Below are 12,802 nucleotides of genomic sequence, written 5' to 3'. Positions count from 1 at the left end.
ATTTTGGATAATAGTTGTCCCACCCTTCTTAGGAACTACATGTACTAGACTAACCCATTTACTATCAGAAATTGGGAATATGATAACTGCATCTAATAGTTTCAAAATTTCTATCCTGACTACTTCTGTCACACTCTACTCTTCCGTAAGGCATAACATGATCTCGTAGTACACCTAATGAATTATCGTACTTCGCCTATCGGTAACCCATTAAATATACTACAAGGGATTTTGAAACAATTTTGTTCATTCTTTTTTTTTTTCTGGTGGTAAATTTTTCACAAATTTTAAAAACCTTTAATTGGCACTAAATCACAAATCAAATTTTTCGGTAATTAAAATTTTCACAATTTTTACAAAAATTTCGGCAGAGTTCCAGTTGTATTTTGAGAAAACAGTTCTTCAAAACCTGCAAAGAAACACACTTCTTATATTTTTGCTCAACCATAACTCCATTTCAAATCATTTCTTAACAAAATTCAATCTCAAAAATGTATAAATCATTTGCATTAACTATCTCAATTCATTTTTAACCCAAACTCATCATAAATGAAACCATACATAAATTCAAACTCAAGAAGAAATTAAATAGTACATTCATTAAAGTACTAAAATTAATATTACAAATAATTTTCATTTCAATTACACACTAAAATAACATTACAAAAGTTCTTATACAACTGTTTAAATAATTTACATACATATAATTACATGCATACATCAAAATTTATGTACAAGGGTATACCTATGAACTCGGAGCTAGATCTAATGTGTCTTTAAGGAAGCTTACTCAACTGCTTTATGCTTTTTTCACCTGCGGTAGCATGCAAAGCTATTGCTGAGTGGTGAACTCAGTGGTGCACAGCTATAATTTAAAATATAATACAATATACATTGACGAAATTATAACAATTAATTTGAAAGTCTCGAAATTCAACAAAATTTCAAAAGTCAAAATCTTCGTTGCTAATACTATAAATCATTTGTTAAAGTGACCTTGATTACGAAATTCAATTTATCAATCACAACTGAACATTTAAAGTAAGTCCAGCAATTTATGGAAATAAATATTAATTTCAATAAAATCAAATATACATAAATCCTTATTGAAATCACAATTCTTTACTATTCAAAAACCGTTATTTATCTCACTAACTCTGTAAGACTAATTTGAAAGGGTCATCTTTGGGGCGATTCTAACTCCCTATGGTCAGGAAGGTCGAATCAGGATTCTAACTTCCTATGGTCGGGGAGGTCAAATCATCGTGCACAGTACACAACACAATAATGAAACTTCCGTAAGAGCCAACGAAAAACTTAGATCTAACCTCTAATAAGAAGAGAATCTAAGCCTGTGCACATACCATGGTATTCAAAACAAAACAAAGCTAACTCCATTGTCTTCTCAATAAATGAGAGAGACGGGTAATAACCTAGTCAACCATCTATAGTGAGATATAAAACAATATCATAAATCTCTTTGTCCTTTTTATGAGCATAAATCATAACACAATTCAATTCAATGTCAATTTCAATATCCCATAATTTTATGCTCATTACAATTCAAAACAAATTTTATCCATTTCCCATGTCAGGTATATTTCAATCAAAATTTTTCTAAAGTTAACGTTATTCAATTCATGACAAAATGAAATCATAACTAATTTCATTTTCCAAAACTAAACTCATTCATACCATAACACATTTCAATAATTGTTGAGATAAATTCAATATTTGATAAACATAATACAATAAGAAATAAAATCATTTAGTCAAAAGACATATGAAGAAACATAATCAATAAAAACGCTAGTTGTGCACAAACCTCTTTGTTGACTAGTTTACTCCAAATTTCAATTTTTCCTTGAAGAACCCTTTCCAGTCTCTTTTTCAACTGAAACACACAGTTTACAGTGTTTCAGTACCATATCTCATAATAAATCCATTAATTTATTTCATTCTTACTTAGTTGTAGCCTTAACTTTACTTAAATTAGTATCCTTTGAATTTTGTATTTTGGGGTTACTATTCATTACACTATTCAAGTCAAAATGTTGACTTTTTCCTATTAAATAGGTTTATTAATTCTAATTACACTCATATACAACATTTTGGGTCATGTTTTTGTTGGCATTGATTGCCAAATTCAATTCAAAGTCTATTAGGGTTAAATCTCAAATTTTCAATTTTGGGTTACTTGCTTGTACTGTTCCATTGGTCTGTCTACAGTAGAATTTTGGCTAACTTTCCTTCATCAAAGTTGTTCCTTAATGTCTTATCTTTAATTCCCTTTTTGAATCACTCCATTTGGAGTTTTGTAAGTCACGTTATGGCCATTTTTCTAAGGCTGGCTGGATTTATATCTACCTAGAATTCTCGACAGGTTTTTGGTTCTGGCAGTTTTGGGCAACCAAATTTGAGTGGCAAAATGACTTGGTTATGGGTAGAATTTGGGTTGGTGTTCTTCATAAAAGTTGTAGACTATGTTATATCTTTCCAATGCCATAAAAATCAGGTCATTTTCACCTGCCTAGACCAAGTTATGGCCAAATGAACAAACACTGTTTATTTGGTCATTTTTGTACAATGGCAGTGCACATTACCCAGATTTGACCTAATTGTTCGCTAACTTAGAGTTACTTTCTGGGCATGGTTTCTGCATGAAAAATCATTATGTGTCTATTTTCATTTCCAGTTGGCCTCACACCAATTGGAGTAGCAGAATTACAGTTTTGGTCCCCTATCCGAATTTGGTTTTACTTCTAACCATTCAAACACATCCTAATTTGTCTCAATTGACCATTTGAGTCTCATTTAGGTCAAAATACATCAATTTACCAATTTTTTGAAATTTCCTCCCAAAACCCTAAGGGTCAAGAACCCTAATTTCTTAAAGTAGCATAATACATACAATTAAAGTACTCTAACCTCATCTACTAATTCATTTAAGCTTGCCTATTTGTATAATACCATCCATTACTATCAAATTCATCAACCCTAATCTCCACTATGTAGGCCAAAATTCTTGGGGTTTCTTTAGTTGCATCATTCTTCCAACTTATTATATAATTTCACCTTTACAAACTTTAATTACATGAATACAAAAAAATTAAGTTAGAGAGAGAGACTCACCTTACTTGTGCTTTTTCAAATTGCCTATTTTCTTTAAGACTTTTTAAATCTCCTTACTTCTATCTTTAATTCAAGACCAATTATCAAGTTTCCAAGTGATGAACTATGGATTTAATGGAAGAAATTGTAAGAAACAATGCTTAAGAAGTTGAATAAAAATGGAGGAGAGAAAGAGGGCAGCCGGCCAAGGTTGAATAAAGAAGTGGACTTTCCTTTTTAATTCAATTTTTGGCTTTTTATGTGTTAATTATCCTCAAAATAAATAAATTAGAAATTAAAATGATTTTTGTGTCATGTATACATCACTTAAGTGATGTCATAATGCATTTTCTAATTGAGTTTCTTTTCTTTTTCTATTTCCTTTAATTTTTTTCATACTTCTTTAATTTAATTCCATATTTCAAAATTTTCATTTCTCAGATTTTATCGGACAGTTAGGTCATGAGTCACCTCTAGGGGTGAATTGACCAATTTGCCCCTCGCCGATCTGATCCGGTTTGTAAATAATTCAGTATTTCTTTCGGAACCTTGACCTAATTATTTGATTTGGTTCTCAACCTTTTTCTGTGATTTTCACATTTCCCTTAGCTTCATAATTTTTCCTAGAACTGCTGTGTCATGATGTCCCATATGAATTTAGGGTTATAGTTGACTTCGCAGTCACTTCCCGATGTGGTCACCCATCACCGTGACCCCCAGCTCATTTAACCATTATGCTTGGATTTCTTCATTTCATTTTCCCTTCTTATAATTGTTATTTATTTTTATCTATGACTTTTTTGAATGTCACCGATATAGCTCCAAACGTCTTAACTGTCCGAGCAGACATCAGGCGCCGGAATAGTAAACTATATAGGAGTGTCCAATGTGAAGGCGTTACAACTTCTTTCATGTTTAGGTTAAGTCTTCTTTGGTGCTCGATAGTGGGTTTACTGTTTTCTTCCATGGGTATCCTATGCATGCAAATCGAGGGGTTAATCCCTTTCAGGTCTTCTATTTTATACCCTATGCCTTGTTATGGGTAATAAATTCTCTTAGCAATTTTTCCTCTTCTATCTTAAACAGGCTAGCATTGATTATAATAGGATATTTAGAGTTTGAGTCCAGAAATGTGTACCTTAGTGAGGAGGGGAGAGGCTTAAGTTCTACCTGTTTAGTGTTTTCCTAGAGCTTGCCCTCGGGCTGTTCCTCCTTCAACTTCTCCATCTCAGAAGCTTGAGCTAGGGGTAGGGGTGGATGAGCTGCTAACTGTGGTGCACAGGCTGCTATTTTTGTGTTTTCATTATTCGGCTGTGCACAATGCATGCTTTAAGAGGATCTTTAGGATGTATCTTATGAAATTTCTTTTCAACTTGTTTGTCAATTATGTCAACCTTGAAGCATTCATCAGGTTTGAATTTGTGTTTCATGTGTTGAACAAGTTGAATTCCACTTCTTCTTCTCCTACCTTGAGGGTTAGTCGCCCATTTTTGATGTCTATGATTGCTCCGGCGGTTGCCAAGAATGGTCTTCCCAAGATGATAGGGATCTGAACATCTTCTTCCATCTCAAGGATAACAAAGTCTACTGGAATGAAGAATTTGCCCACTTTGATGGGGATGTTCTCAAGTATGCCCATAGGATATTTAATAGATCGATTAGCTAATTATAGTGAAATTGTCGTGGGCTTCAGTTCTCCGATCTCTAGCTTTTGGCATATTGATAGAGGCATTAAACTCACACTTGCCCCAAGATCGCAGAGGGCCTTATCTATTTTCTTGTTGCCAATGAGGTAGGGTATGGAGAAGCATCCTGAATCTTTCAACTTTGGAAGCAGTTTGTTTTGCAGTATGGCATTGCATTCCTCTATTAGAGCAACTGTCTCATAGTCTTCCAGTTTTCTTTTCTTTGACAAAATTTCCTTAAGAAATTTGGCATATGATGGCATCTGAGAGAGTGCTTCAATGAAGGGAATGTTGATATAAAGTTTCTGTAAATCTTCTAAAAGCTTTTCAAACTGCTTGTCCGATTTGGCTTTCTAAAATCTCTGAGGAAAAGGTAAGGGAGGCTGGTATGGCTCTGGTAACTTCTTTTTCTTCCCTACTTCCTCTTCCTGATCTTTCTTGGCTTCTTCCTCCTTTTTCTCTGCTTGGCTTTCAGATTTTTCTAAGATTTCCTCTATCGGTTCTTCCTCTGGTTGTAATAGAGTTCTCCCACTCCTCAATGTAACTGCCTTACAATGCTCCCTTGGGTTCATCTCTAGTTGACTAGGCAGTTTACCAGCAGCCTTACTTGAAAAACTTACTTGCTGAGCAATTTGATTCTCTAGCATCTTGTTATGGGTAGCAGGTTAATCCATTCTAGAAGTCAGTTGTTTAATTAATTCATTCTATTGTTGTTGAGCTGCTAGGAAACCTTCCATCATGGATTCTAAGGTCATCTTTAGTTCAGGTTACTAAGGTTGAGAAGGCGGCAGTGGTTGTGCAAAGTTTTGTTCTCTGTTCTGAAATCCAGGGGATGCTAGTGGTTTGTACCCCTGTTGTTTGTTTATTGGTTGATTCTGCTGATTGGACCATGAGAAATTTGGGTGGTTCCTCCATCCAGGGTTATAAGTGTTTGAATATGGATTGTTGGGCTGCCTCTGGTTAAAGTTTCCTCCATTATTCACATAGTTCATCTGTTCTGTGGGAGGTTCATTGAAGCTGTTATATTCTGAACTCATGTATCCTCCTCCATAGCTGTCCTCATGTTGATTGTTCATCCCTACAACATTGGCTTGCATTTTATCAAGCCTCCTTGTGAGCTGATCAAATTGAGCATTTATCATGCTTAGGGCGTCGACTTCCACAACCCCTACTATTCTCCTTGCGGTTTCTCTTTCATTTAACCACTCATAATTATGATATGTGACCCTCTCTAGAAGTTCAAGTGTTTGTGTCACTATTTTCTCCTTTAGGTCACCTTCTGTAGCTGAATCTACTGTGCTCTTTGTAGAGGGTAGTAACCCGTTATAGAAATTTTACACTAGTAGCCAATCCTCTATGCCATGGTGTGGACATTCCCTCTGCAGGTCCTTATATCTTTCCCATGCGTCATAGAGTGATTCACCTTCCTTTTGTCTGAAGGTGTTGAGCTCAAGCCTCAGTCTTGCAGTCTTTACAAGTGGGAAATACCTTGCTAGAAAAGCTTATGAGAGGTTTTCCCAAGTGGTGAACGTTCCAGCTAGTTGAGAAAGTAACCACTTCCTTGCTTTGTCTCGAAGGGAGAATGGGAATGCTCTGAGTCTTATGGCTTGATTAGACACTCCATTCATCTTAAACGTGTCACATAGGGCAAGAAAGCACTGGAGGTGATAGTGTGGATCTTCTGTTGGTGAACCTCCAAACTGGGTTTGTTGAATCATTTGAAGCCATGCTGGTTTTAACTCAAAGTTGTTGGCTTCCACTGTGAGTCTTGTGACACTAGGCTGAAATCCTTGACAGATGGACCTCCGTAGTGAAGGAGAGGAAGCATAGTGATTGGTTCATTAGAGCAATGAACTTAAAAATTTTCTTCTAGGGTTTCATGCATCATGCCACATCTCTTATGTGCCTAATTAATTTCAATACTCAATTGCATATTAAAACACTTTTAATATGTATTAGGATATATATTTGCCATTCAAAATTATGAATTAACAAATTAATTCAATTAAACCCTTGTTTAAAAGAGGAGTTTGAGCACTAACCTCTTTGATGCACTATGGATGTAATTGGCACCTTTAGGAAGTACCCAAGACCCCAAGTGTTTGTTAGTAGTATGCCCTAGAGCATATCATTTAGTATGTATCTTATATATGTTTTATTAATAAAAAGGCATTTTCACTTTTTCATTTACATAACATATTTATGTGTAATAGAAAAGGTCCATTGATATTTTGTTAGAAATTCTATTCTTAAGCTGTTAAGAATATGAGTGACACTATTTCTAGCACAAAGTATCATAAATTGGTTCACAATCGAGGATACTTCACAATAAGGACATGACTTATCCAGAAAGATTATAATCATGTTTACTCCCAAGTTATTTATATGAGATGGAATGGTGAGTCTCATGCCATATAAAAAACATGATAGGCACTTATGCATGATAAGTTGGCTGAACCAGTGACATTTATGACAAGCACATAGAGTTTACTCTTATCAATGCATTGTCATAAATTGTCACACCCTACCCCTTTGTAAGGCATAACATGATCCCGTAGTATACCTAATGAATTACCAACTCCGTCTACTGATAACCCATTAAATACACTACAAGTGATTTTAAAAACTTTTCTTACTTCTTTTACAGTGGTGAGCACTATTTACAGGTGTTAAAGACTTTGGTGAACTGAGTGAAATAACTAACTCATTTGGTTTATTTGGAATTTCTGTAAAAATTTTGGCAGAGTGCCATCTGTATTTTGGATAAAACAGTTCTTCAGAAAACCTGTAAAATGACACTTCAATACATTTCTCAACACAACAATTTATCAACTCAATTCCATAGAAATTTTTCAAAGTCTGAGATAAGGAAATATAATACAATTTTCACAAGTCAAATAACTCATAATTAATTTACAACTTCATGGTACAATTTGAATTTACAACTGCTCAAAACCAAAAACAAAATGTACATACAGTGTCATACATTACAGTACAAAATGCAAAATATTGGTATACTCATTATACCAGGTAATCCCTCGCTGGATGTATATGCAGCTTAGTCTGCTGCCCTGTCTCTACTGCGGCGACAATAAAAAGCTATCGCTGAGACAATGTCTCAGTGGTGCACAACATTAACCAAATACAATTTAAATCACAATTCGTAAATCATGTAAATAGTGGATACTTAAAATCATAGTTAAATTCAAGACAGTAATTGTCAACAAGAATTTAAACTCCATTTGTCAATATCACAATAATTTTCATAAGTTAGATCATGTTTGAATTCAAAAGACAGTATATGTCAATGAGAGTTTAAATCCATTTCACAATCTCACAATACATATCAATAAATCACACACAGCATAATCATGATCCATAGTTCAATTCGTCCCAAAAGCCAATGGCTAATGAGGTATTCAATTCGTCCCAAAAGTCGATGACTAATGAGGAATAACATAGCTAGCTAGCAAAAATATGAGTACTCATCCAATTCGTCCTCAATAGGCACACATCTCAACACTTCAGCCAGAGAGGGAATTCAATTCGTCCCACTAGACAAGCTAATGAGGAATACAATCAATATACATGATAGCTGTGGTTTCAAACCATTTCCAATGCTTTTAGATCAATAAGTATCCATAAATGTCATTCAAACAATTTTTCACAGTTTCAAACCATTCACAATATTTTTCAATCAATAAGTGTCCATCAAACTCATTTCCACAATTTAAAACAATAATATACAAATAGTCAATATTTATTTCAATTGAAAATAATTCAAAAGAAACAGTTGTTGTGCACAAACCTCTGATATTTGTCTCCTGGTCCTGACTCAGTATTTCTTTCCCTTTTCTTTGAGTCCTTGTTAATGAGAAACACAATTTGAAGTGTTTCAGTGCTAAATTAATTTGCCTCTAACGATAATGTTCGATAAACAATTCACTGAATACCTTTATTTGCTTAATCACCTAATATACCGACCCTCGATGCGTTTTAGGTAAATTAGGTTTTAGTGTCCTTTATACGTCACATTTGATAGGGTTTTAGGGTTGGTACGTGTTACCAAAGTCAATTCTAGGTATATTGCGTTTTCTTGCATTTTATTGCAAATTGCTGGATTTCGGGATACTAGTTTGACCTAGCCGTACAATCTAGTTCCCTCGGTTTTCGAGTTTTGGTCAAAACTACAAACTTGTAGATCTATGTCTTATTGCACGCGGGGAAAAATTTCAGGTCAATCCGAGTTAAGTAGACCAAGTTATGGTCATTATACTATTGCTGGTCAAATGGCATCAAATTAGGTCAATTTTAGGTCAATTTGGTCAACTTTGGTTCAGCCAGTTTTTGGACCCCAACTTGTGCAAGCTTTTTGACTTGCTTCTGGTCATTTCTGGGTTTTGGTGTCTTCATAAGACTTGTAGGTATGGGTCTTAACTATTCATAGTCAAAATTTCAGGTCAATTGGACCTGTTTTGAGTGAGTTATGGCCTAAACACTCACTGCTGCCCAATTGGTCATTTTTCAGGTCCTAATTGCACCTAATCCGAATTGGTCATTTTCTTAGGTCACCTTGCAAGCAGAATTTTGGTATGTTTTCTCAATGAAAGTTGGCACATTTTGTGCCTAGTTCCACCTCCAATTGGTCTCATACCAATTGAGGTTACACATTTAAACTTATTGGCTAAAATGTACACTGCCCTTGGTTACTTTGCTTAACACACATCAATCACACACATTTACCTTGCAATATGTTTACTTCCCTACCAAATCTGTTTTGGTACATTACCAAAACCACATCCCACTTTACATTATCCTCACTTTGGGCAGATTACAATTATCTTCAATACACCAATTAAAGTTCACATTTACAAAGTCTAAATACAATCACATACACACCTAAACATCACTAATTCTCACATACACTTTACAAATTAATTTCATACACATATCCATCACTCCTTCTATGTCAACAATTCTCCCCCCCTTAAATAAATTTCCATGAATACATACATTTATTCAAGTGTCCACAAGCTTCCGAAATTGTACTTCAACTATAAGTGTCATACTATTCATTAAATCTCATTCCAAGTGAAAAAATCACCTTATACATGTGAAGTAATTCACTAGGTCATTAAATCATCATGAGAGGTCCGGATTTACTTCAATCTCTTCAATTGACATGACATGAGATGATCTGTCGACCTCCTTAACATGGACACATGGAAGACACTGTGTATCCTTGCTAGCTCTGGAGGTAATGCCAACCAATATGCCAAAGGACCCACTCTTTCCAGAACTTCATATGGTCCGATGAAACGAGGACTCAGTTTCCCCTTTCTGCCAAATCTCATAATCCTCTTCCAAGGAGAAACTTTGAGGAATACCTTATCACCCACTGCGTACTCAATATCTCTTCTTTTCATATCAACATAGGACTTCTGACAGCCTTGAGTCTATCTGTAATCAATCTGATCTTTTCCTCTGTCTGCTGAACAATTTCTGGCCCAATCATCTTCCTTTCACCTACCTCATCCCAACATAGGGGAGTTCTGCACTTTCTACCATACAAAGCTTCATATGGAGGCATCCCTATGCTTGATTGGTAGCTGTTGTTATAAGCAAACTCAATCAAAGGCAAGTGTGTATCCCAACTACCTTCAAATTCAATCACACAAGCCCGTAGCATATCCTCCAATATCTGAATAACCCTCTCGGGTCGCCATCCATGCATGGGTGGAATGTTGTCTTTGAAGTTCAATCTAGTTCCTAGGGCTCTCTGAAGACTACCCCAGAATCTAGAAGTGAACCTAGGATCTCTGTCAGACACAATTGATACTGGCACTCCATGCAATTTTACAATCTCATATATGTACAATCTGGCCAATCTTTCCAGGCTATAGTCCATCCGAACTGGTAAAAAGTGAGCAGACTTGGTCAACCTGTCAACTATAACCCATACTGCATCATGACTACTCTGTGTTCTTGGAAGTCCTGTAACAAAATCCATAGTTATTCGTTCCCATTTCCACTGCATCGACAAAGGATGTAATAAACCAGCTGGAACTTGATGTTCTGCCTTTACTTGCTGACAAGTTAGGCATTTGGAAACGAATTTAGCTATATCTCTTTTCATGCCCATCCACCAGTAATGCTCTTTCAGCCCTCTGTACATTTTAGTTCCACCAGGGTGCATAGCATATGGAGACTCATGTGCTTCCTTCATAATGATTTGTCTCAATTCCACATCACTAGGAACGCACATTCTGCCCTGATGTAGCAATAAACCATCCTCTCTCACAGAGAATTCAGGTTTCTTGCCCTGCTGGACTTCTTTCAGTAGCTTCTGATACTTTTCATCATCGGCGACCATTACGATCGATCAATCAACACCGGCTGTACATGCCAAGCAACTCTCGCTTGTCCTCATCATCAATCTCTAAAGCGGCATCTTTGTGCTTTCAATTCACATACCATGGACATAGGAGAAACTCTGAGATTTGCCATAGTCTTGCGACTTAAGGCGTCAGCCACTACATTTGCTTTTCCTGGCTGATAGTCTATTAAGCAATCATAATCTTTGATGAGTTCTAACCATCTCCTCTGCCTCAAATTCAATTCCTTCTGGGTACCTAAGTACTTCAAGCTCTTGTGATCTGTGAAAATGTAGCATTTCTCTCCATACAGATAGTGTCTCCAGATCTTCAAAGCAAAAACAATAGCTGCTAACTCCAGGTCATGTGTTGGGTAATTCCTCTCATGCGGTTTCAGCTGGTGTGATGCATAAGCAATGACATTCCGATCTTGCATCAGTACACAGCCTAACCCATTATGAGAAGCATCACTATAAACTGTGTATTCTTTACCCGGAGTAGGTAAAGTGAGGACTAGAGCTTCAGTCAAACACCTCTTCAACTCATCAAAACTCTGCTGACATTTATCTGTCCACTGAAATTTTACATCTTTCCGAAGCAGTTTGGTCAGTGGAGAAGATAACATAGAAAACCCCTTCACAAACTGGCGGTAATATCCAGCTAGACCAAGAAAACTGTGAATTTCTGTGATGTTCCTGGGCGACTTCCAATTAAGGATAGCTTCTACCTTGCTGGAATCTACCTTGATCCCTTCAGCTGACACAACATGTCCCAAAAAGGAGATTTCTTTCAGCCAAAATTCACATTTCGACAATTTGGCGTATAGTTGTTTCTCCCTTAAAGTCTGCAGTACAATCCGCAGATGTCTATCATGCTCCTCTGCATTCCTTGAATATATCAAAATATCATCAATAAACACCACCACAAATTGATCAAGATATGGTCTGAAGATAGTGTTCATCAGATCCATGAAAGCAGCTGGAGCATTTGTTAACCCGAATGGCATTACTAGAAACTCATAGTGGCCATATCGAGTTCTGAAAGCAGTTTTTGGAATACTCTGCTCTTGCACCTTCAACTGATAATAACCAGATCGCAAATCAATTTTGGAGAATATAGCTGCACCCTTCAACTGATCAAACAGATCATCAATGCGAGGCAATGGATATCTGTTCTTTATTGTCACCTTATTCAACTGCCGGTAGTCAATGCATAAGCGGAGAGTACCATCCTTCTTCTTAACAAACAACACTGGTGCTCCCCAAGGTGACACACTAGGGCGGATGAAGCCCTTTTCAAGTAGTTCTTGCAATTGTATCTTCAACTCCTTCAACTCTGCTGGCGCCATTGTGTATGGCGTTATGGAGATTGGATCCACACTAGGCATAACATTAATTTCAAACTGCACTTCTCTTTCCAGAGGTAATCCTGGCAATTCTTCAGGAAACACATTTGGAAAGTCATATACTGTAGGGATGTCCTTCAATGCTGGACTCCCCACTTGGGTGTCTACCACATGTGCCAAGTAGGCTTCACACCCCTTTCTGATCATTTTTCTGGCTAGTGCAGCCGAAATGATGTTTGATGCCAATAACTGCCTCTCCCTTTGTATCACCACATCACTGTACTCAC

General features: G+C 36.3%; 1 non-coding gene across 1 annotated transcript; it reads left to right on the top strand.

Annotated features, from left to right (window-relative positions):
* Nucleotides 1-6,152: 6,152 nt before the first annotated feature.
* LOC131178844 (small nucleolar RNA R71) lies at nucleotides 6,153-6,259 on the top strand. The gene has a single exon (XR_009147852.1). It is a non-coding gene; the product is annotated as a small nucleolar RNA R71 (small nucleolar RNA).
* Nucleotides 6,260-12,802: the final 6,543 nt, after the last annotated feature.

Source organism: Hevea brasiliensis, chromosome 3 (assembly GCF_030052815.1).
Source record: "Hevea brasiliensis isolate MT/VB/25A 57/8 chromosome 3, ASM3005281v1, whole genome shotgun sequence".
In the NCBI taxonomy this organism is placed as follows: domain Eukaryota; kingdom Viridiplantae; phylum Streptophyta; class Magnoliopsida; order Malpighiales; family Euphorbiaceae; genus Hevea; species Hevea brasiliensis.
Note: the sequence above shows the minus strand (reverse complement) of the source record. Positions and strands in the feature narration are given on the sequence as shown.